This window comes from Canis aureus, chromosome 9 (assembly GCF_053574225.1).
Source record: "Canis aureus isolate CA01 chromosome 9, VMU_Caureus_v.1.0, whole genome shotgun sequence".
Taxonomy (NCBI): Eukaryota; Metazoa; Chordata; class Mammalia; order Carnivora; family Canidae; genus Canis; species Canis aureus.
This window is the reverse complement of record NC_135619.1, coordinates 23,357,477-23,383,066: the sequence shown is the minus strand read 5'-3', so window position 1 is coordinate 23,383,066 and position 25,590 is coordinate 23,357,477.

Sequence of the window (25,590 nt, the reverse complement as noted above, 5' to 3'; positions counted from 1 at the left end):
TCTCGTAGTTCAGATCTAGTGGTCAAAGGGGACTATGTCAACTTTTATTTGATATTTTATTTATTTTGAAAGATTTTTTTTAAATTTTTATTTATTTATGATAGTCACAGAGAGAGAGAGAGAGAGAGGCAGAGACACAGGCAGAGGGAGAAGCAGGCTCCATGCACCAGGAGCCCGACGTGGGATTCGATCCCGGGTCTCCAGGATCGCGCCCTGGGCCAAAGGCAGGCACTAAACCGCTGCGCCACCCAGGGATCCCTATTTTGAAAGATTTTTATTTGCATACAAAAATCTAGGTTGACTATTTTCCCCTCCATCTCAACGTGCCTCAGTTTTTAAAAACTTTATTTTGAAGTAATTGTGGATTCAAAGGAAGTAACCAAGAAATATGCACAGAGGTCCCATACATCCTTCACTTAGGCTCTACCAACATTAACATCTTGCATGTCTTTAGTAGAATATCAAAGCCAGAGAATCCACACAATGTATTCATGTTTTATTAGTTACAAAGTCACTTGTGAGAGGGGAGGGAATGGGGGGAGAGGCAATCTGCTATTTATTATATGTGTGGCTTAATCTAACTACCACCACAATTACGTTATCAATCTACTGTCATCAAAATCCTCTTTCATGATTTTTCTTTAAAAGCATCTTCCCCAACCCATAACAACTACAAATGTGCTTTCCTTGTCTATCATTTCATGAATACTATATAAATGGAATCATATAGCATGTATTCACTTGAAATTATTTTTCACTCATCATAACTCCCTTAAATTTCATCTAAATTATTATATGTTTTAGGGCAGCTTGGGTGGCTCAGTGGTTTAGCGCTGCCTTTAGCCCAGGGTGTGGTCCTGGAGATCTGGGATCGAGTTCCACGTCAGGCTACCTGCATGGAGCCTGCTTCTCCGTCTTCCTGTGTCTCTGCCTCTCTCTGTGTGTGTATCTAATGAATAAATAAATAAAATATTTAAAATAAATAAATAAACAAACAAACAAATAAATAAATAATTGATTATGTGTCTTAAAAGTTCCATTTTATTTATTGAGTACTATTCCATACTGTGGTCATACCATATGTTTTTTAAACCATAGAATTCTAGGTGGGTTTTGGCTTTTCCCTCAATCTTTAAGTAATTCAGATATGTCATTCTATTGTTTCCTAGATACAGTAACATTGATTCTGATTAGAATATTTAATTTTTGTGACCTTTTTCTGAACATAATATGCCTTTGTTTTCTGTTTAACTCTTACAAAAGTACTCTTTATCAGTGGTTTCCTGGAACTCATTTGTGATATGTATTGGTGTGTGTCTCAAAAACGTTTAACCAGCTTGGGATTTAGTATCTAAATTAGAATTCTAAGTTTAAAGTTTGCATCTAATTTGGAAACTTTCTGGGGATTATTTTTGCAAATATGTTTTCTTTCCCCCTCAACTTTTCTGAATTCCAGTTATACATGCATTAGAACACTTAATAATGTTGCACAAGTTATCAATGCTGTTAATCAAGTTTTCAGCATTAAGGCCAGATAATCATTTTCTATGATTTGGATAATTTCTATTTATAAATCTTCAGTTTTACTGATATTTGCTGTGTCTACTCTGCTAATTCCACTAGTTAACTTTTTAAAAATATTTAGTTCTTTTCTATATGTCCATTTTTCTCATTATATTTATTGTTTTCTTTAAACCTTTGGCATATTTATAATCTTTATGAATTTATGATTATGAATCATGTCTCTTGTCTTTGTTTTAATATAAGGCTCATATTTTCCTGCTTAACTGTCTGATTATCAATTTTGATATGGAATATTCTTAAATTTATATTTTCAAAAGCTGAATTAAAAAAAAAAACAAAGAGTATCTAATTTCATTCTGGCAGATTTATATAGAGAGCAGTGTAAACATTGATAGCTTTTTTATATACATATTTCAGGGCAGCTCTGAAGCAAAGCCTACAGTCTACTATAAAGTCGTGGATGTTTCTGATATCTAGTGTATGGCCTATGTATCCATAAAATTATTCTACTGTAGCTTGCATGAACCTGAATGATTCACAAGCCTCGTGATTGAAGTGCTTGATTCATAGTTTTTCAGCAATTATTCTTTCCTGCATTTGTTCTTTTCCTGAATTCATAGAATTTTACCCTGGAATTTATAGATTGATATTCAAAGACTCAAAAGGATGCTGTACTGATTTCTGCAGCTCTTTCTCTGCATATTCCTCTTTCCCAACACTTTGCACTAAAAATTCTAATTGGGTCTGCCTCCTTGAATGCTGTTCCTTATCATTTAATTCAAGAAGATTGCTAGGCTCTATCTTTTCCTTCTTTACACCTATGGAATCTGGAAATTGTCTCCAGGTAAAAAAGCCAAGAATTTCCTACACCTTTCATAATTTGTTTTCCTTTTCTCAATAACATACTACAACTCTTGTTCAATGTTTGAAAACCATCATCTGAAAGTTGTGAAATTTTCTAAATTTTTATAATTGGAGGATAGGCATTATTTTTATTTCTACCTTTAAAAATCAGTGGCTTCCCTCATGGATCCTGCTTCTCTCTCTGCTATGTCTCTGTCTCTGTCTCTCTCTGTGTCTCTCACGAATAAATAAATAAAATCTTAAAAAAAAAAAGAATGAGTAATGTTGAGAACCTAGAGACAAAGAATAAATATATATGATATAATGTCCTAACATGAAAGAAGGAGATAGTTACTGAAAAGGAAAAAGAAGCGACTGTGTTTATGTTTAGCTCATCCTCTGAAACATACCTTCTACATTTGAAACATGGTAAATAAAGACTTAGCCAGGATGAACAAGAAAAATGTGTTCTCTTTTACAATATGAAAAAAAAGCTTGTTGATAAAGTTTTAAGAATAATTTTGCTGAAAGCTTGAAATTATATGTACAGACTGGAGGTATATGCAAAACTGAGGCAAAGAAATATTATGTGATTGATTTATTTATCCCAACCTATCTGATGTCTTCTCTTCTGACAAACAAAACTGGTTCAAACAACTTCTCATATTTTTTATTCTTTTCCTAATAATCTTCATCTGTGCATTGAAATCTTCTACTAAAATTCTGCCAATATTTTATGAAGTAGCTCTCTCTGCTCACAAATAGGAGATGGAGTGACAGATCATGCTGTTACCACAGTCAAAACTAAATATATTAAAAACATGATCTGTTCTCTTTGAGTCAGACCTTGCCAATAGGATGCATAATTCTGTGGTTAGCTAAAATAATGCATATGATGCTCTTCATGGAAAACAGTCTTCTGCTACTATAGAATACAGTGTTTGGGTAATTCAGTCCATCATATGGGTCCTTTTTTATATTTTATGAAGACAAATTTGCATTTGTAAAATTCATACTTGTTATTCACTAGGCTGCATCTATAACTGTGCTTCCACTTAAATTCCTACTAGCGTTATGGTGTGACTCATTATATTAATTATCCTTCATATTTCTCAGTAAGTCTGTGTAAATAATTAAAGGGAATCCTATGTCAAATCATATTAGTGAAGTAATACATCAAACATTTCTCATAGCAAATCCACAAAGCTCACAGTTTAACTATTTATGTCTCAAGAAATTTGATAGCATATATTGTAGGTAACAGTTGTATTTATCATTGCCTATTTTGTGGAAAAGATTTTGACAAGTAATTTATAAGCATTTTATGTGGCAACTCATTTAATTCACTTGTGATTGTTATTGTGTCAACCTGACTGGGCTAAAAGCCAGATAATTTGGAAAACAATATTTCTGAATATGTCTGTGAAGATGTCTGAATCTGTACATTGAGTAAGGGACATCACTCTCACCAGTTCAGGTGGGCATCATCTAACCCAGTGCAGGTCTGAAGAGCAAAGAGTAGGAGGACGAGTCAATTCATGATCTTCGTTTGAGCTGTGATATGAATGTTCTCTTGCCTTTGGACATTGGTGCTCCTGGTTCCCAGGTCTTCAAAATCAGACTGATTTGTACCAGTGGGTTTCTAGCTTATATATGTTAGATTATGGGATTTGGCCTATATGACTATGTGTACCAATTCATATAACAAACACTTCTTACATATATCTGTAAATCTTACTGGTTCCGTTTCTCTGTAAAATCCCAATAAATCTCCCAATAATCCAATAATAAATTGTGTGTATATATATATGTTGTTGATGAGACTAAAAAAAATATTTGAATAAATTGTCTCATTTCACCTAGCTAGTAAATGGTAAAGTTGGGAATGGAGCATAGAATTTGCTAAAAGATACAACCATGGTCTTCTATAAGCAAATCTTCTATATCAATATACATTTACAAAATATATTAAAACTTTTTAATAAAAAAGTCTTAAATTTTGTTTTCTACATTCTAGCAGCAACTTGTCACATTACTTACTTACTTACTTAAAACAAATTTTTAGGCAATACACCATAATATTACTATGGGTAAATTTCCAAATTCTTATTTTATGTGAACATGCAATAAACCTTTGGAAAGCCTACTGTAATAGATGGTATTATGTAGTGCCTTATAATTTGGGCCTGGAAGCAAGCATACCTAAATTGAAAGCAGATCTCACAGATTTATTAAGTTTATGGATTTGGCCAGTATCATAGCCTTTTAAACCTATAAAATAGAGATAATGATGTCTTACAGACAAATTTGCTGATAATATTAAAAGTGATATCTCAAATAACAAGATAAGTTTAGCTCAATTCAGTGCATAATAAATGGTAAGCTTTTTACTTTTATGTCTACAGTTGTACTTTAAAAACATAAACTGCCACAGATACATGTAGGGATGGTTCTAAATTTAACCAAGAAAAATTGAGTATTTAATTTACTGTTCTCATCATTTAGGCTATCTCTACTTAACTGCAGTAAGAGTTTTTGACACACATATGAATGTAGGTTTCATGCTATATGTAAATAAGAAATGTAAGAATCCTATTGACCACTTTGTGAAAATTAAAATGATTGATGAGTTTCATTATTTCAATTTAGAAATTCAGCCGCAAAATATAAGCTCTCATGCTGCTATGGCAGTACATTCTATCACTCTAATTTATGCAGTATATGCTCAGTTCCTGAACAAAAACAATTTAGCAAGATTTCCGTATTGACAGTTGTTATATTCAATAAGGGATTCAAAATTTTGAACATTAACTTCTTGTGACTACTCCCTTACTTAAATGCCAGAAAGACCTTGAAAGACTTTTACTTTAATTTATAGATCCTACTAAAAAAAAAAATTATAGATCCTACTAATTTTCATAGTGTTGCAAGAATGAACATTTACATATGAACTTATCATTCTTAAAATTACTAGAGACAAAAATTTGTTTTAGAATCTAAATTAAACCTTAGTTTTTCCACAACCCTAATGGGGTAATTTTCCTCCAACATTTCAATTCCATCAATTGCAAACAGAAATGAAGACAGTGTTGACAGTTTCTCCCTCAAAGTTTAAACATTCATACATATTGTATTTATTAAAAATAGTTGAGGACAATAAAAATACGATGAACAGCACAATGTCCACAAATTTAATTCTTAGATAAAATGGACCCATTCTGCAAAATACATCTGCTACCAAAAATCATGCAATAAAAGATATATAATATTAGGTCAATACCTATTGAAGAAATTGATTCAGTAATGAATACACCCTCTATAAAGAAATAATCAGGCCCAAGTTGTTGTACAGATTTAAAGAACAATTCAGAGAAAAGTACTAATTCTCCAGAATCTCTTTCAAAGAACAGAAGTAGGAGGAAACTTCTTAACTCATTCTATGAAGCAAGCAAAAACCCAAATACATTACAAATGTATGAAATCATCTCACTGAAGTGGGTAAGAAAAAAAGGTACTAAACTATGTTTGGAAATGAATGGTTTGTAAAACAGAAAACAAAATAAGCTGTGCATAAGTATTGTACTATAGTTGATAAAGTTAAACCCCAATGAATAGGTTGAAAATTCTGATACGACTATACATATAGACTGCAATTGAAAAATTAAGTATATGTATGGCAGATTAATGCAGCTCAATTTCTCACTGTTGAACTGGAAAATTACAAATAAGCAAGGATAATGGACTAGAATGATTCATTTGGTAATAGATTCATTAGAGTTTGAGAAGTCACTATGACCTCACTTTTAGCTTCATATAAATACAAATTGTTACATATAGATATATTAAAATATATGTGTGTATATACGCAAGTTAGTATATACACACATTCCCTTGCTCTGCCAGCTGAGAAAACCTAAAAGTAATGACAATCACATAGTTAACAAGTAAATTTGATTGCTCACATCATTCAGTGAGTTAAAAAAATAAACATTTTTCTTGGAGAAATGACTGATACCAGGATGAAGGCAGGAAATATACAACATAAGCTTGGATAAACTTATAAGTATCAGAAACTAAGGAAGCACTCAAAACAAAACAATACCCACAAGGATAGGAGGCAAACGAAAAATCTTCCAAAGGTCACAGCTATTCAATAATTTGAATAGCAAAATCAATAAGGTTGGATTGAATTATAACACAAGATTTTAAATAGGTACACAAGTCCATACTAATATAAATAAATACTTGAATAAAAAAAGTGGAGGAGAAAAGACAAATCTACAATATAGAAAGATTCTAAACAATTTACATAGATATTCTGGCTTCAAAGAGGTAAAACATAATTCTCTATTTTTCACATGTGGACTACACATGATAATTTCCTTCCAAGGAGTACAGCATGAAAAGAAGTTAAACAAACAAACAAACAAACAAACAAAAACAAAGAAAACAAACCTCCCTTTACAGTATAGAAGTTTGACAAATATCACTTCAGTCAAGTATTCAAGGTCATCTTCAGTGGTGCTAAGTCACGTTGATAGTACATACCTTTGATATAATGGGATGAAAATTGCACTTAACCTCTGTGTTTTTCCTCCTCAAAGCAATAAATTTAGATTCATAGTAAGAAAAACTTCCAACAAATCTCAATAGAAGGGCATTCTATAAAGCACATGGCCAGTGCTCCTCCAAGCTGTCAAGGTCATTGAAAACAAAGAAGGTCTGGAAAACTTTCATAGCCAAATGTAGCCAGAGTAGAAATAATGAATGAATTTGAATGATGAGATAAGGAAGGATGAAAAATGATGAATAATGTTCTGAGTAATCCTGGAAGCAAAACAGAACATATGGTAAAATGTTTTAAAATCTAAATTAAATATATTTAGTTAATAATAATGTATAAAGATCCATTCATTATTTGTAGTAAATGTACCATACAAATGTAATAATGTTAAGTTTAAACTGTGTGTAAGTTATGTGAGAATCCTGCACTATCTTCATAATTTCTTTCATAAAACTACCTCTTCTAGGAGGTAAAATTTATATAAAATTTAAAAAAAAAATTCTAGATAATTACTTATACAGCAGCAAAGTGTTCATTGAATGGATTTTCTATAATTTATTTAAACGCTCATATTAAATATACAGATTTACTCTCTTTTATAATCCATCTACTAAACAAATATGTATTATCTTCTGGTATCAGATGCTATAAGATTTGCGATTCAAAAACAACAACAAAAAACTAGAAATAAGCCCTTGAAATAACATGCTAATAATTAACGAGGGAGAGAAACATGAGACAACTAAATTTAAAGAGAAAAAAGGGCAATCAAATAAAAATAAAAGCTGGTGTAGAGCTGGGGGAGAGAGCTGTTTTAAAATAACAGCTCCATCATCTCCAGCTTTTACAGACAAGAGAATGTAGAAGTAAGAATGTACACCTCTTAATATTTTATTCCACTAGCCCAGGGGAAAAATTATGGTGGTTCTGGTTTATTTTTTATTTATTTATTTTTATTTATTTATGATAGTCACAGAGAGAGAGAGAGAGAGAGGCAGAGACACAGGCAGAGGGAGAAGCAGGCTCCATGCACCGGGAGCCCGACGTGGGATTCGATCTCGGGTCTCCAGGATCGTGCCCTGGGCCAAAGGCAGGCGCTAAACCACTGTGCCACCCAGGGATCCCTGGTTCTGGTTTAAACTAGAGTGGCAGCAGGGAAAATAATAAAGGACTGGTATTTGAATGTATTACCAGGAAAAGCCAAATAGTTCTTTCATAATATGGATGTATGAGGAGAAAATCTAAATCAAGATTACTCTTTTTTTTTTCAATGAAGTTATTTGTGGTGATAAGTTTCTGGCTTAAAACTTCTGCTGCATCACATATACTTTGGTATATATGTTTCCATTTTCATTTGGATTTATTTTTTTAATTTTTTCTTTGCCCCATTGATTGTCAGGAGCATGCTGTTTAATCTCTACACTTCGTTTTATTTTTTCCAGCCTTATTCTTATAACTTATTTCTAGTTTCATGCCACTGTAGTCAGAAAATATTTTTGACAGTATTTCAGTCTTCTTAAATTTGAAATTTGTTTTGTGGCCTAATAAATGTCTATTCTGGAGATTGTTCCATGAACACTTGAGAAGAATATGTATTCTGCTATTGTTGGATGGAACATCCTATGAATGTCTAAATTCATCTGGTTTAAAATATATACTGGTCCTATTAAAAACATGTTCAGGGGAACTGAATATACATTTTTTTCTAACGAAAACATGCAAATGGACAAGTACAGGGGAAAAAAGTTCAATATCATTAATGATCAGGAAAATTAAAATCAAAACTACAATGAGATTATTATCTTAAACTTGTTAGAATGGATATCATCAAAAAGAGATAGCAAGTGTTGGTGAGAAAAAGGAATCCTTGTGCATGGTTGGTGGGAACGTAAGTTTGTGTAGATGGGAAACAGTATAAAAGTTCTTCAAAATATTAAAAATAGAACTATCATATGATCCAGCAATCCCACTTCTGGGTATATATCCAAAGGGAATAAAAGTAACATATTGAAGAGATGTCTGCATTCCCATGTTCACTGACACATTATTCACAATAGTGAAGATGTGGAAATAACCTAAGCACCAGTTAGTGGACAAATAGATGAAGACGTGGTATATAAAAATAACAGAACATTATTTAACCATGAGAAAGAAGTGCATCCTGTCATTTACAACAATATGGATGGAGCTTGAATTTATTATTCTAAGTGAAATAAGTCAGAGAAAGCCAAATTCTGTATGGTATTATTTATATGTGAAATCTAAAAATGTCCATCTCATAGAAATAGACTGTAGTGGTACTTATCAGGAGCTCAGGCTAGTGGAAGAGTGGAAATGTTGGTCAGAGTATAAAACTCCAGCCCTAAGATTAATAAATTCTGGAGATCTAGTGTACATAATAGGGATTAAATCTAACAAGTTAAGAGAGTAGATATTAAATATCCTCACCACAAAAACAGAAATGGTAATTCAGTGACATAATTCAAGTGTTAACTAACACTATGGGGGTAAACATTTTGCAATATATATCAGGTCAACATGATGTGTACCTTAAGCAATATTTAATGTAAATTATATCTCAATGAAACCAGAGAAAAAAGTCTAAAGGCTAAGAAGTTAAAGAGTTAAAAGAAAGAAATCCTCTATTTGTACAGAAAAGTACTTAAGATGCACAACTTTTAAGTATTTTAATACATGTGATTAATTGTCCCTAAATGAAAAAAACAAAAACTCCCACCAGTGAGATTGTTCAATCTACTTGCCAAGAATTGGTACATGCATTTGAATTAGGCACTGCAAAAAAAAAAAAAAAAAAAGAAAGAGGCCTACAGTAAAAGTGTAATTAATATAGAAATGTTATATATGCATGTGTGTAAATAAAGTATAACCGAAGTCCAGAAGTAAGTAGCACAAGGCTCCTGTGGCTCCTCTGTGATTTTCAAAAACACAGGCACTTTTGGTTTCACTGCTGTAGTATCCTAGGATTTATTGACTTTTATCTTCAAGTATAAGAAGGCTTTTCTCATGTCATGTATGTTCCAAGTTGCAAGAAGGAAAGATGGACAGAGAGGAGCACCTTCTAGGCAACTTTGCCAATATATTAACTTTACCAGCCTTAACTAAAATCTCATCATCACAATTGCCTTTACACATCATTTTCAAGAACTCTATCATATAACCAAACCTAGCTCAATCTGCTATACAGCAGTACTACCTATAATTTATTATAATATTGTGTACTTTAAAATAAAAGGATAGATATCATAATAAGTATTCTTACCACACATATGCACACAAATAAATTTTGGGGAATATGGGTATGTTTAGTACCCTGATAGTGTTAATAGTATCATGAGATCAGATTAATCAAGATGTATACATTAAATGCATGCAAGTTTTTGTAAATCAATTATACCTTCTAAAGGATAAAATAAAGCAGGTCTCTATGACAAGAGAGGCAAGAATATACAATGGGGAAAAGATAGTCTATTTAATAAATAGTGTTAGGATAACTGAATTGCCACATGCAAAATAATAAAACTGGATTGCTTTATTACACCATAAACAAAAATAAGCTTAAAAAGGATTAAAGACACATGTGAGACTCAAAACCATAAAATTTCTAAAGAAAACACAGACAGTAATCTCTTGGACATCAGCCTTACCAACATATTTATAGTATGTCTCTTCAGGCAAGGAAGTCAAAAGCAAAAATAAACTATTGGGACTACATTCAAATAAAAGCCTTCTGCATTGCATAGGAAACTATTAACAAAATGAAAAGGTAACCCATTGAATGGGAGAAGATATTTGCAAATGATACTACTGATAAGGGGTTTAATATCCAAACTATATAAATAACTCATAGAATTAAATACCAACAAAGAGGCAAAATCCTATTAAAAAAATAGGCAGAGGTCCTGAATAGACATTTTTCCAAAACGACATACAAATAGTCTACAGGCACATGAGAAGTTGCTCAACATCACTAATCATCGAGGAAATACTAATCAAAACCACAATGAGGTATCACCTCACAGCAGTCAGAAGGTCTAGTTTACAAACATGTGGAGAAAAGGACACGCACACTTTCTGTGAAAATGTGAATTTGAAAAAAATATGAATTGGTTTAATCATTATGGAAAATCATATGGATTTTCCTCAAAATATTAATAACAGAAATGTCATTGATCCAGTAAAATCCCTGCTAGGAATTTACCCCCCAAAACAAAGACATCCATCCAAAAAGATATATGCATCCTTGTGTGTTGCAATATTATATACAATAACCAACATATGGAAGCAACACAAGAGTCCATTGATGGATTAATTGATAAAGAAGATATGGTACACATTCATATACACCCAATTTAATATTACTTAGCCATTAAAAAATGAGATCTTGCCATTTTCAACAATGTGAATGGATTTAAAGATGATTATGCTAAGTGAAATAAGTCAGAGAAAGACAAATATCCTATGATTTCACTTACATGTAGAATCTAAAAAGCAAATGGACAACAACAACAACAAAATACAGAGAACTTATAGTTACCAGAGGGGAGGAGGTTGGGGGAGATGAATGAAATAGGTGAAGGGGATTAAGACATACACACTTCCAAATATAAGTAAGTCATAGAGATGAAAGGAAAAGAATAGGGAATGTGTCAATACTTGTAATAATCTTATATGGTGACTACATGTATTGAGTAATACTCATGGTGAATATTGAGTAATAAAAGAAATTGTCTATTCATTATGTCATACATCTGAAATAACGTGTTTCAAGTATACTCCAATAAATTTTTAAAAATAGGTCTCCTAACTAGATGTATTGTTTTTCATAAAAATTCAAAAAAAAATGTTGAGGAGAAAAGTGTACCTTCAATGGAAAATTATCATTGTCTTCACTATTTGGTAACAATTAAAAATGTTGTTTAAAAATATTTTAAATGTAATACACCTGCTATTGTTTTATTCAATGGCTTTAATTAGTATAAAGTTTAATATTTAATATGTTTTATAGCCATTGATGTTTCTTCATGTATGTATTTATGTGGAAATACTAATTTATGAGAAAGTCTTGAGAGATGAATCAATGGCCCAGAAAAACATAACAATTGCAGTTCAAGTTACACTGTTTGGGTGGTAGGAGGAAATGTGCTATGTGGTTAGAAAAGAGCCAGTGTAGATACAGAGTAACTTCTCATTATGGGGCACATTTTGTAAAGAAGGAAATATTACATGATCCACTGTAAGATGGAAACTGTAAATTCCTTGCAACTGTCATTCTTATGACATAAGCTACTATGTCTCTAGAAGGACCCTGTTCAAAAGTAATTATATTATCAGAGAAAGAAAATTATTAGCAAATTTTTGTAAATTAAGTTATGTTCAAATAACTGCTATAAAAATTATGGGACTCTCAGGGTTTGTACTAAGGTAAATCATGAAAAAGGAAAGGGAACAGAATATGGAAAACAGCTCCAAAGTAATTCATATTAGGGTTTTCCCCTGTTATATCAGGCTATATTTCACCTGAGATTTATGTGCTTTACTAAAGTGGGATCCCAAGTATACAGAGATTCTGAAGATTGATTTTCAAACTTTATTAAGATCATCCTTGAATAGAATACATCATAAATTTTGATTCCTTTAACTTTTGATATATTGACTTAAAAGCATTCAAAGCATATATGCATTGTTGAAATAAAGCATTACAAAAAATACTGGTAAATAAATATGCTTTTTTTCTGCATGAACCAAGGAACGCACAAAAAATGACCCTACGTCCTCTTATTCTCTACCATCAAAACATGATTTTGCTGATGTGTACGGGGATCCAAAATGTCAAGATATTAAAAAAAAAGTATTTTAACAGGTTCCATTTTATAAATAAAATTAACACCCTTGAAAGCTACTCTCTCCCTTGATAGTTATAGGTCAAATCATTTCCTGGGACAATAAACCATATTCCTTTCTCCATCCTCTTAGTCATACTAAGTGGAAAAATTGAAGAAGGTGGGTCAAACACCTGTGAGGATTTTTTTTTACTAATTCATTAATGAATTAAGAAAATGGTTTTTTGAGCACTGTTTAATCTATTTCCATAAAGGTAGGGAAATATGGCAGGATGAATCCAAACAGGTGTAAACCAGGACACCAAAGCCAAGAAATAATGAGACTCAAATGCTGTTTACAAGCTCATTTCTAGTTAAGAATCACACAGTTTGATCCAGAATCTTAGCTGCCAAACTAAAGAAACAAACCAACAAAAGCAAGTGAAATAAAAGAACCCAACTAGAATAAATCAGGTTTTTCTAAAAAAACAATATTGCTAATAAGTACGGGGGGGGGGAAGCCTAGTCCAAACAGAAATAGTTCTAAAATTTATGGTCAATGTCAAGGGTGGTGGAGGATATATTTATATCAAAGTTAGGAAATGACTAATGGCCACTTTATTTAATTATATATTTAATACTTAGGTCCAAAGGAGGAGATTGCTGCTCATAGAAGTTAAAGCACTGTTGTGTCTACTCCATGGTTGGCTTTATGTTTGTGTTCTAAAAATTCGAGTATCTAAGTGTCCATTTGTTCCACCAGTTAGTATAGCTCAGAAATCTCAACCCGTATCATATGTTTGATATTTTTCAGAGGGCCACTTCCAATCAGAAGAAAAAGCAAAAATGTCAAGATAGGCAGCAACAAAAACCTTAATAATTTGTATTTTCTTTAATTTGTATTATTTTATAATATCTAAAAAATAAAATATGGAAGGAATATAAGACTGGTTTCCCTCATAGGAAAGGAGGGAGACTAAGATAATGAATTTTTTAAATAGGCCAATATAACGTTCCAGTTTTTATCCAGATTATACCCAGTAAGCCACCAAGAAGAGATTATTCCTCTCTGAAAGCAACTGCATTCAGTGAGCAAACTAGCTTACAAAGTGTAGGGACTAGAAGAAGGTGAAGTAGGTAGAGTAAGAAATATATTTGAGTTAATTTTAGAGAAAGGTATTCCAATGTGCAACAGTAAAAGATACCTGCAGATAGCAAAGAATGGAAGGACCGTTGAATACCCTATTAGCTTATTGTTGAATCACTTTTGTGATAAAAGAATACTACTGTCAGACTGTAAATCATTAATAAAGTAGAAAAAGAAGATACAAATTAGTTTCAAGGGGCACCATATTGTGGTTGAGGTCAGTTGGTCAGATTGGAGTAGTAATAACAACCTAGAAATGTACTGACAGTAGTGAGACATGGTCTATAGCCCTGAGCTGTGGTCCAAGGCCTGAAGTAGTCGATCTGCAGATGTGGAGCAGGCATGGGAAACACCTGCTACAAGGAGACATCCTCCCTGGGAACAACTTGGTAAACTTTGTCAGGAGTCACAGGTCTATTATACAATGGTAGCTCAGTTTTATAAGGTGGATATGTTGCCATGTCTACTATGATGGTTGATCCAGGCAGTGACCTGAGAAGTGTAGCCTTGATCTTCAACTTAATCATAGTTAACTCAAGAGTCATCTTTTACTGTGGACTTCCACATGAGTGGCCTATACATTTTCATAGGTAGCCATGATTTGTTTTCACATTCCATGGCCCCAAAGAGGGTTGTCCGTATTTGCCAGACTTTTATTCTCCGAGTGGTACACCTAACAGTGAGGCAATTGGGAACAGCCCAAGAATCAGTTTAAAAATATCCCAAAGTTAATCAGGCAAGTATTGGCCAGAGGTATGAGATGGCCTTGAAATCTACATAAGGAATGGGACAACTACATTTGCTTTGGGTTCTGCTCAGCTGGCTCTGAAGCAGATCAGCTCTAGTAGTCCAGTGAATAATACTGGTGCTCAGCTTTGCCAAACCATCCATACTTTTTCTTTGCTATTTAACATGCCTTATGAATTTTTGGTGAGTGCTAAACAGAATACAGAAGGTAATAAGAACCAAGGTAATTAGAGTTTTAATGTGAGGTTTTATGTTAATGTGATTTGTTGCTGCTATGTTCAAGGGTAGATGAATAAGTACAGATGCCTAACGTTAAATTTCCTTACATGTTTTCTTTTTTTTTCCTCCCCTGTTGTCTTTGGGTTTCATTAAAACTTAAGTAGCATCTTTCAGCTTTCTCCGTAATACACTAACAGTTGGTTTGGCAGTGAGGTATAAGGGAATGGAAAGCAAGCTATAATTTCAAGAATAAATCTTAGCTTTTTATGGGGCCTGAACTGTGACTTTCAGAAGTTTTCCTAGGGTCACCTTCCACCCTCAACACTGTTGAGCAAGATAAGAAGGCTAGAGTTGTCTAATTGTCCCTCACACCACCCCCCAACCTTCATGTAAGTCTGGCTGAATTAATTTCCCTTAGAAGGCAGGCCTTTGTTATGGAGAACTCCCTGGTATATCTAAAGGTGGTCAGTTTTCCTTTTTCATGCTGGTAACATACGGAGGATTTTTTTTTTTTTTTTTTTTTTTTTGCAATTTTCATTTTCAGAACCTAGTGGGAATCTGGAGGTTAAGCCTACAAAAATGTAAAAGGCCTCTTAGGAATGGCAAGATGGGCATTTAATTAGAGAATTCTTAATAGCAAAAGGTACAAAATGTTTTGTGAAATGTAGCCTTTTTTTCCCCCCAAACAACCTTCTTCATTACCATTTATGAACGTTAAACAGGAAACAGGGATAGTGAATAATCATGAAGTATATGTCATATAAAATTTTGAAATGTTTGCAATTTCCTAAAATCAGCACAAATATAAAAATTCATATTATAAAATAAGTACAACTTAAAATCAATATTTTCCATGATAATCCTCCAAAACAACTATAGTCTACCCTTGTAGATGCAAAACTTTAAAACTTTAAATAATAATTAAGTAAAACATAGGTTTATAAAATAAAATTTCTGATCAAAGTGTTTATTACAGAAAAGTGCAGCTTTGTATGAGCAACCATGTTGATACCCTTCTTCTTTAAATTTAAAAATATTTTAAAGAAGGAATGAATGGAAGAAGGAATGAATGGATGAATCTGGAGGACAAGTAAAATAAATGAAAGAAATCAGTCACAGAAGAACAAATACTACGTGATTCCATTTACATAAAATGTCTAAGATAAAATTATGTATGGAAACAGAGTAGAATAACATTTGCCAGGGACTAGGACGATGGGGAAAAGAAGAGTTGCTATTCAATGGGTATAAAGTTTGAGTGATGAAAAATGAGTAAGTTATATACATCTACTATACAAAACTATATATATAGCTAACAATATTTTGTTACCTACTTCAAAGTTTCTTGAGGGTAGATATCATATTAAATGTTCTTACCAAAATAATTAGGAAAATTAACTGGAAAATATCAATAAAAATTGTAAAGAAGTTAATTGAATATTAATACAAGATATAATCACAAAAAAGCCAGGAAAATCAGGAAATGCTGAGCAGAGAATAACATAGCAACATGGTATGGGAAGTAAAAATAGTTAGAAATACAACTAAATACATACATGATATTGAAAGTTCATGCATTACTATAGGTTAAGAAGACAAAAATAAATAAGACACTTGAATTATTTAATGTTTGAAAAAACATCTATAGATTGATATAACCTTATGCCTTAAGAATAGAAATCAATCTTCTCAAGCATGATATATCATTTACAATCATTGATCATGGTCTGAAATGTACCATATTTCAGTGCATTCCTAGAGTAATAATTTTATGACTATTATATTTAAAATACTAGATCTTAATATTCAAACTTTAGAGGAAATAAACACGCAAATACTTGGATATTTAGAAATATTTGTATAAATGACTGAATTAAGCAAACTAGAAGTTAATATAGATGAGAACACTAACAAAACCCATGAAATACAGTCAAAGCTGTTTCATGTTGATAATGAAAAGGTCAAGTCTGAACCAATTGATTAGCCAATTGGTAAAGTCACCAGTAAATGATTTAGAGAGTTAACAGAAAAACAATAGAACATAATCAAAGGAAAGAATTAGCGCCTGTAATGTCTAATGATACATATATACTTATCTTGTTTTCTTTTTCTAAAATATTTGGGGAATGACATTAAATATTTTACCTTAGGATTAAGTATTTTATCCCCATGTTATCTCCAGGATACAGTTTTTGTTGATAATAAGGTACTTCTATCTTGAATCTTATTTCTCTGTGTAGAAATTTCCCTCAGGGAGCTCCTGGAGAAGAGAATATAATCTAACAGAAGACCTGTGTATTCTTGGCAAAAAGTCATTATGATAGGTAATAAAGCACATGACTTCATTTATTTAATTTTTGATTCCTTACAGGCTTCAAGCCCCACACTCATATTCTCCTTCCATCCTATATCTGGGCAAACTGACAAAGAGACTGAAGGTTCCCTCCTTTGGCCCCAGGAAGCATGTACATGAAAACTTACATCACATTCCTACCCTCTAACCACAGTAAAATTGAAGCCAGTCTCCTTTCCATTCTATCACAAACAATTTCAGACCTACTTGGAAGTCAGCCCTTCTTCTCCCAGAAACCCTCATTAGTTAGTAATAGACTTTTATCTACTCTCTTAAGGCATAAGTGGTGGCATCAGTCTTAATATCCATACTAAATTTTGTGTGATGTAATGATCACCCTACTTTGAAATGACCACAGCATAATACCTAAATTATCCTAATCACACCCTAAAAAATCTGTGATTTGTACAGGTGTTGTTGCTCTGTTCCAAATTTTACATAATATTTTTGTTTGAAAACAGCAATTCCTGAAATATGATATGAATTTGATAGACTGTTCAATCATGGCATTTTGCCCTTCCAAAAATTAGGCATATAAAAAATCATAATACATATTCTCTCTAAAAGGCTCATTTTAATCAAAATGACTGTGGCATGCTGAAAATACACCACCCTCCCACTACCCAGGATATCTATATCCTAATCCTTAAAACCGGTGAATATATTATCTTGCAAATTAAAAGGGACTTGAAAGATCTTGAGAAAGAAAGATTATCCTGCATTGTCTGGGCTAGCTCCAAACAATCACAGATTTCTCCTAAGAAGCAGGAAGATGTTTTAGAGGGAAAATATGAGGATAGGAGGAAACATAATCCTATACTGCTGGTTTTGAAGATGAGGAAATGATTTTGATCTAAGGAATGTAGGTGGTTTCTAGAAGCTGGAATAGGTAAGAAAATTGAGTTCCTACTACAGCCTATAGGAAGAACAAAGACTTGTAGAAACATTTTTTACTTCTGACTTCCCGAACTATAAGGATAAATATGTATTGCTTGAAGCCACTAAGTGTGTGGTAATTTGTTACAGCTGCAATAAGAAGTTAATATAGTGACAAAAGGAAGGAAATTACTTGAGCTGATTTTTTTTTTTCCAATGTTGCCTTCAGAAGAACATGTTGATTCATTACTGAAACTGAATCCTAATAGTTGTTCTGTCTTGTATGCCTTCCAAAGTCTGGTTGTTTTTCCTTTAGCACTTTAAACAACTTCATGTACTCATAATGAATTTGATTTTTTATCAAAATAACTATGTTTATTTTGAATTTCCTGCATTTAAAGAACCATAAATATATGATCTATTTTCCTGGAGTATTTCTAAAATAAAATGAGATAAATCAGACAATGTGCTTAATAAAAGATGGTCACTGGTATTTTTATTAATGTTATTAACAATGTTAATTTTTTCTGCTGTGAAGTATAACAAACATAATACCAGCATTTCTAAATTTCCTTTCTTTTATGCAATACTTATCATTTCTCCCTTCATAACAGTAGTCACCAATCAGGTATCAAAAATTACATTAATAATTTTGCCTATTTTTGATGTTATATAAATTGAATTACATAACATATGTTTATGCCTAGCTCTACACTCATTACTATGCTTGTGAAATTCTCCCACATTGATGCATGCAAGTGGACTTCATTTATTTTTATTGTTGTGTAAACTTATACTGCATAAATAAACCATAAAACTTTTTCATTTTTCTATCCATTCTTCTAATGATGTACATTTTATTTTTTTCCATTTCTTGCCCCATATGGATAATTCTTTTGTGTGCATCTTTTTGTAAAAATATGCGTGCATTTATGTTAGCTATATCCTCAGGAATAGTATTTTTAAGTCACAAGACATTAATATGTTAACATTAGTGAATAATTACAATCAGCTTTCCGTAATGGCTGCATAAAATCCCAGTTCCATCAGCAGTGCCTAAGAATTCTAATTTGTCATATCTTCACCAATATCTCTTAATTTTAAGCATTTTAACATTAGTCATTCTTGTGGGTAAATAGTATTATCTCACTGTGATTTGAATTTGCATTTCCTTGATTACTAATGAGATTGAATAAACTTTCATGAGTTTATTGCCTATTTGGATATTCTCTTTTGTAAAGACTGTGTAAGGATTTTACATGTTTTTTTCTGCTGGACTTATAACTGATTTGTAGGCCTTCTTTACATATACTAGTTACAAATTCTTCATTGGGTATGTGTTACAAATATCTCCCCAAATCTGTGCCTTTCTTTTTACATATGTTAACTCCATCTTTTGATAAATAGAAATTATTAATTTCAATCTAATTTATCATTCTTTGATCTGTGGTTATACACTATGTTCCCCATTTAAGAAATATTTTCTAACCCTAATTAAAGGAGATATCTATTATCTTCTTTAATTTTGGTTAGTTTGCTTTTCTATTTAAATGTATACTCCACTTGAAATTAATTTTTGGTGTAAGGAAGGGATCCTGTGAGGAAAGAGTTAGCATACTAGTTCTGTATAATATAGTCTTTGCTTGTCCTCAAAGCTGCCTGGAACCATGATGGACCCTGGCTAATTCCTGAGAATGTATTCCTTGGAAAGTTCTTTATGTTAATGATAATGAATCTTCCATCTGGAGTAATATGTTGTGCCTATCAACTTGTCAGAATTGCTTTGCACAAACACCAAGGTTAACAATGTATACTAGGTTCCATTTTGAAGGTCCTGAGTTCCAATTACTGTGGCTGATCACATAGCAGGATATGCTTATGTGACTAGTCTTCCATAAAAGCTCTGGAATCATGCTCAGACATGCTTCTCTGGGAAGGGACACTTTGCACTTGTCCTTGAACTTCATAGGTAGAGAAAAACACATTTTATCCAAAATCAGAAATGGACAAACATAGAAGCCTATCTCTTTTTCTTTAGAATTTGCCTAATGGATATATTTTTCCTGTTTCTTATCACAAACCTTAGCACAAATACCATGCTATTAATTCTTCTAAGTATTTGTAGCAAATTGTCAAATTTGAAAGTGGAAGTGAGATTCCCAAAACATATCAAGACCCACTTTCTTTTGGATAAATAACCAAACGGCTCTGTGCCATTATCAAAAGACCATTTTTCCCCACTGACTTTGTCCAAAATTAAAGTTATGTATAAGTATTGGGCTCTTAGCATACTAATTATTTTTTTTCATTTACTTAGTACTACATCATCTTAAATACTTAGTTTTGTTAGTCTCTAAAACAATGCTTCTCCTTGAAGATTGAGCACACTCAAACACATTCTACAAAGCCAAAACCAGATACACAAGAAAACTATAGATAAATATCCCTATGAATATAGATGCAAAAGTTCTCAACAATATATTAGCAAATTGAATTCAATAATACATCAAAGGTATTATATACCATAACCAATAGGGGGATTCAAGGATGGTTTAACATATGTAAGTCAATAAATGTAATACATTAATAAAATATAAAACTTACATAATCACAATAGACATTTGACAGAAGACAACATACTTTCATTATAAAAATCCATAACAGAATAGGTAAAGAAGGAACATATCTCACTATAATAAAGGCCAGTGTGGCAAACCCATAAATAGCATTATACCAAATAGGGAAAAACTGAAGGCTTTTCAACTAAGATCAGAAACAAAGCAAGGTTTCCCACTCTTACCACTCCTATTATCATACTGAAAGTACAAGAAAGAGCAATCAGTCAAGACAAAAAAAAATAATAAAAAGCATCCAAATCAAAAAGGAGTGAGTAAAATTGTGCCTATTTGTTGATAATACATATAGAAAATCTCAAAGAATCAATCAAAGCGCTTGGAACTACTCAACAATTTGAGTAAAGTAGAAGCATACAAAATCAACATATGGAAATCAGTTGCATTTTTTTAAAAGATTTATTTGAGAGGGCTCAAGCAAGAGGGGCAAAGGGAAAAAGAGAATCCTGAAGCAGGCTCTCTACTGAGTGCAGAGTCCAGTGTGGGGCTCAATCCCAGTACCCTAAGATCATGACCTGAGCCAAAATCAAGAGTCAGCCACTTCAATGACTGTGCCACCCAGGTGCCCTTTAGTTGCATTTGTTTACACTAATGATGAACAAATGAAGGAGAAATGAAGAAAACTATCTTATTCATAATAGCATGAAAAAAGAATATTTAAATTTAATCAAGGAAGTGAAACATATGAAAATGAAAACTATAAGACTTTGTTGAAAGATATCTAAGACACAAATAGAAAGACATCCCATGTTCATAGATTAGAAGAATATTGTTAAATATGCCATACTACCCAAAGCCATTTCCAGATTCAATGCAATCCCCATCAAAATATCAAAAGTATTCTTCACAGAAATAGAATAAACAATATTTAAAGTTGCATGACGGGGATCCCTGGGTGGCGCAGCAGTTTGGCGCCTGCCTTTGGCCCAGGGCGCGATCCTAGAGACCCGGGATTGAATCTCACATCGGGCTCCTGGTGCATGGAGCCTGCTTCTCCCTCTGCCTATGTCTCTGCCTCTCTCTCTCTCTCTGTGACTATCAAAAATAAATAAAAATTTAAAAATAAAATAAATAAAATAAAATAAAATAAAGTTGCATGACATCAAAAAGGACCTCAAATAGCCAAAGCAATACTGAGGGAAAAAAAGAGCCAAAGGTATGACACTTCTTGATTTCAAACTATACTACAAAGCCATAGTAATAAAAACAATATGGTACTAGCACAAAAATAGACACAGTGACCAAGACAACAGAATAGAGAGCTTAAAGTTAAACCCTGGCATATACTGTCAATTAATATTTGAGCCTAAAATTAAACCCTGGCATATACTGTCAATTAATATTTGACAAAGGAGTCAAGAAAATAATAAACATTTTTTAAGAAATGGTGCTGGGAAAACTGGAAAAATAAATACAAAACAATGGAACTGGACTCCTATTTAATGCCATTCAAGAATATTAACTCAAAATGGATCAAAGATTTAACCATAAGACCTGACATCATAAAATTCCTCAAAGAAAATGTGTGGAAGAAGCTCCTTGATATTGGTGTGGCAATGGCTTTTTTGAACATGTTACCAAAAGTACAGACAATAAAAAAAAAAAAATCAACAAATGAAACTATATCAAACTCAAATGCTTTTGCACAGTAAGGGAATTAATAAAGTCAAAAGACAATCTACAGGAGAAATTTTTTTGCAAATCATGTAACAGGTAAGGAGTTAATAGCCAAAATATATTTTAGAAATTATATAAACCTAGTAACAGAAAAACAATCTGATTAATAAAAAAGAAGTGGATAGACATTTTTCCAAAGAGTACATCAAAATGGCAAACAAATGAAAGGATGTTCAACATCACTAATCATCAGGGAAATACAAATAAAAACTATAAGGAGGTGTTATCTCACATCTCTTAGAATAGGTATCATCAGGAGGACAAGAGACAACAGGTGCTGGTGAGGATACAGTGAAAGAGAACCTTTATACACTGTTGAGATTGTAAATTGGTCCAATTATTGTAGAAAGCAACACAGAAGTCGCCCCTCCCCCCATAAAATTAAAAATAGATCTACCATCAATTCAGCAATTCCAATTCTACTTCTGGTATACACCGAAAGGAAATGAAAACAATTTCTGAGAGATATATGAACCCCCATGTTTACTCCAGCATTATTGACAATAACCAAGATACAGACAAAAACTAAAAGCTCATTAGTGGATAAATGAATGAAAAATATGTGGTATATATACACAACAGAATAATATTTGACTGTAAAAAAGTTTTCAAGACATTCAAAACAATAGGGATGAGTCTTGAATACATTATGCTGAGTAGGATAAATCAGACAATTACTGTAAGATGTCACTTATATGTGGAACCTAAAAATGTAAAACTCATAAAAAACAGTATATTGGTGGTTCTAAGGGGATTGGAGTGGGTAGAATAAGACTATTGTTATTTAAGGGGAAAAAAAACTTGCAAAAAGTAGTAAATAAGCCATCAAGATTTAATGCACAATGTAATGAACACAGACATTAATATTGTACAATGATAATATAAGTGGCAAATATGGGTACAATAGCAATATTACAAAATATAAAGGCATCAATGCAACACGTTGTTTTACATTTTATTATCTTTAAAAATTTTATTTATTTTACAGAGACAGAGCTCCTGCACACAGAGCAGGGGAAGGACAGAGGCAGAGAATCTCCAGCAGACTCTGCTCAGTGTTGAGCCCGAGGTGGCTCCATCCCAGGACCCTAAGATCATGACCTGAGCAGAAATCAAGAGTTGGAAGCTCGAAGGATTGAGCCACCCAGGTGCCCCTGTTGTTCACTTCCTAAAATTTACAAGTTACATGTCAAATTCATTCAATAAAATGGTGTTTGAATGTTTTATCTGTTCTCTAGCAGCATTTTCATTATCTGTAATTAGTTCTCCCTTAATTATTTTCTAGAAATAATGTATAATAGTATTCAGGAATGGAGTTTACTTTGTAGGCAGATTTTTTTAAAGATTTATTTATCTGAGAGAGAGAGAGAGAATGACCTTGGGGAGGGGCAAACGGAGAGGGAAAGAAATCCTCAAGCAGACTCCCCAGTGAGCAGGGAGCCAGAGGTAAGACTCAGTCACAGGCCCCTGAGATGATGACCTAAGGCAAATCAGAAGTCAGGTAAGCTATTCAGGATTTCAGTTTTCATCATGTGTGTTTCAATGTTATGTAATTTAAGGAATTGATGAAGTCTAATTTATTTCAAATTTGTTATTGTTTTATCTTTTTAGTATCACTAGCACTTATAGTACTCTCCCCTCTGATCTGATATTGGATATTTTTGTCTTAGAAAGCATATATACATGTTATTAGTCCTTACAAAGGGCTGTTTGGTTTGATTCTCTTTATTGTGTTACTTATTTCATTAATTTCTGCTCTGTATCATTTCCATTATCCATTGTTCTCTTTAATTTGCATACTTTGCATACTTTTTCTTCAGATGGATGCATAACACACTAACATTTCTTTAATTTTTTGCACTTGAGTTTACAATCAGGTTTAACAAGTGCTTTGGCTGGATCCAACAAATTTTGATGTTTAGGGTTTTTTTTAAGAGATATTTTCAAATATCCACTGTGACTTATTTATTTAAATAATATTTAAGAGTACATTTCTCTATTGTCAAATAAAAATTTTTCTAACTAATTAAAGAAGATATGCAATAAAATTTTAGTCCTTTGAAATATATTAATACTTTTTGTGGGTCAGTATATAGTCAGTTTAAAAAATTGTTCCATGTATCCTAAAACAAAATTATCTTCAAATGTTAGCACAGTTTTTTATATGTATCTATCTGATCATGTTCACTCATGATTGGTTAAACTTGCATAATATTTCCTGTTTGGTATGATTCATATACCAGTTACTGAGTGGTATATTAAAATCATGCATTATAGATTTTTTAGTTATCTTTCCGATGAGTATAGCATTAATCATCATCAGATTACTCTCTGCTTAGCCATGCCTTTGTATTACTATCTACTTTGTCTGATATTCTGGCTTCAATTTTGCCAGTGGATTTAGATCATGTAATTAACATTTTTCATTAGTATTCACAACTATAAATTTTTTAGATAGAATGTGCACTATCTGTACAAGAGAAATTTTATAATGAATATGACTATCTAAAACATTATGCAAATACAACACAAATGTTTCCTAGTAAGATGATCATATATTACTTATTTATCCATTTGGGATGTTTATGTGCAAAATTTTCTATAGATTTACCTTAGCCTGCATTGAACTATCTATAAGTTAATTGGTAGCCTACATTCCACAAGTTTATACAATACAAATACTTACTGTTACTGTGTATTGATTGATAGTTGTGTAGAAATGGAAACTGACTTAACTGAATTTTTAAAGTATTTATTAGTGGAATCTTGACTAGACAGGGAAACAAAGGTAGATGCATCAGTAGATACTGAGTTTGTGAGGGACACAATGTTGTAGAGTGGTTAAGAAAAACTAGTTGAGGCAAAGTAAGTCTAATACTGGAAGGGTGAGATACACTAAACCGCAAAGTAATTTCCCCAAGATTTTAAGTAGGCTCAATATCAAGCATTAATGTAACTTTCATGTTGGCCTTCCTACAAGAGATAAAATAAAATATAACTGAAATTCACAGGAACCAAAGATTTTAAGGAACTCTGTGGCTTAAATGTTAGGGAAAAATTACTAAAAAAAAAAAAAAAAAAAAAGATACTGAATTTTCCAAGAATAATTACCTGACAAATTAAAAGGTAGGCAATGGTCTAAAGTCATTATTGGGAAGAGATATGTA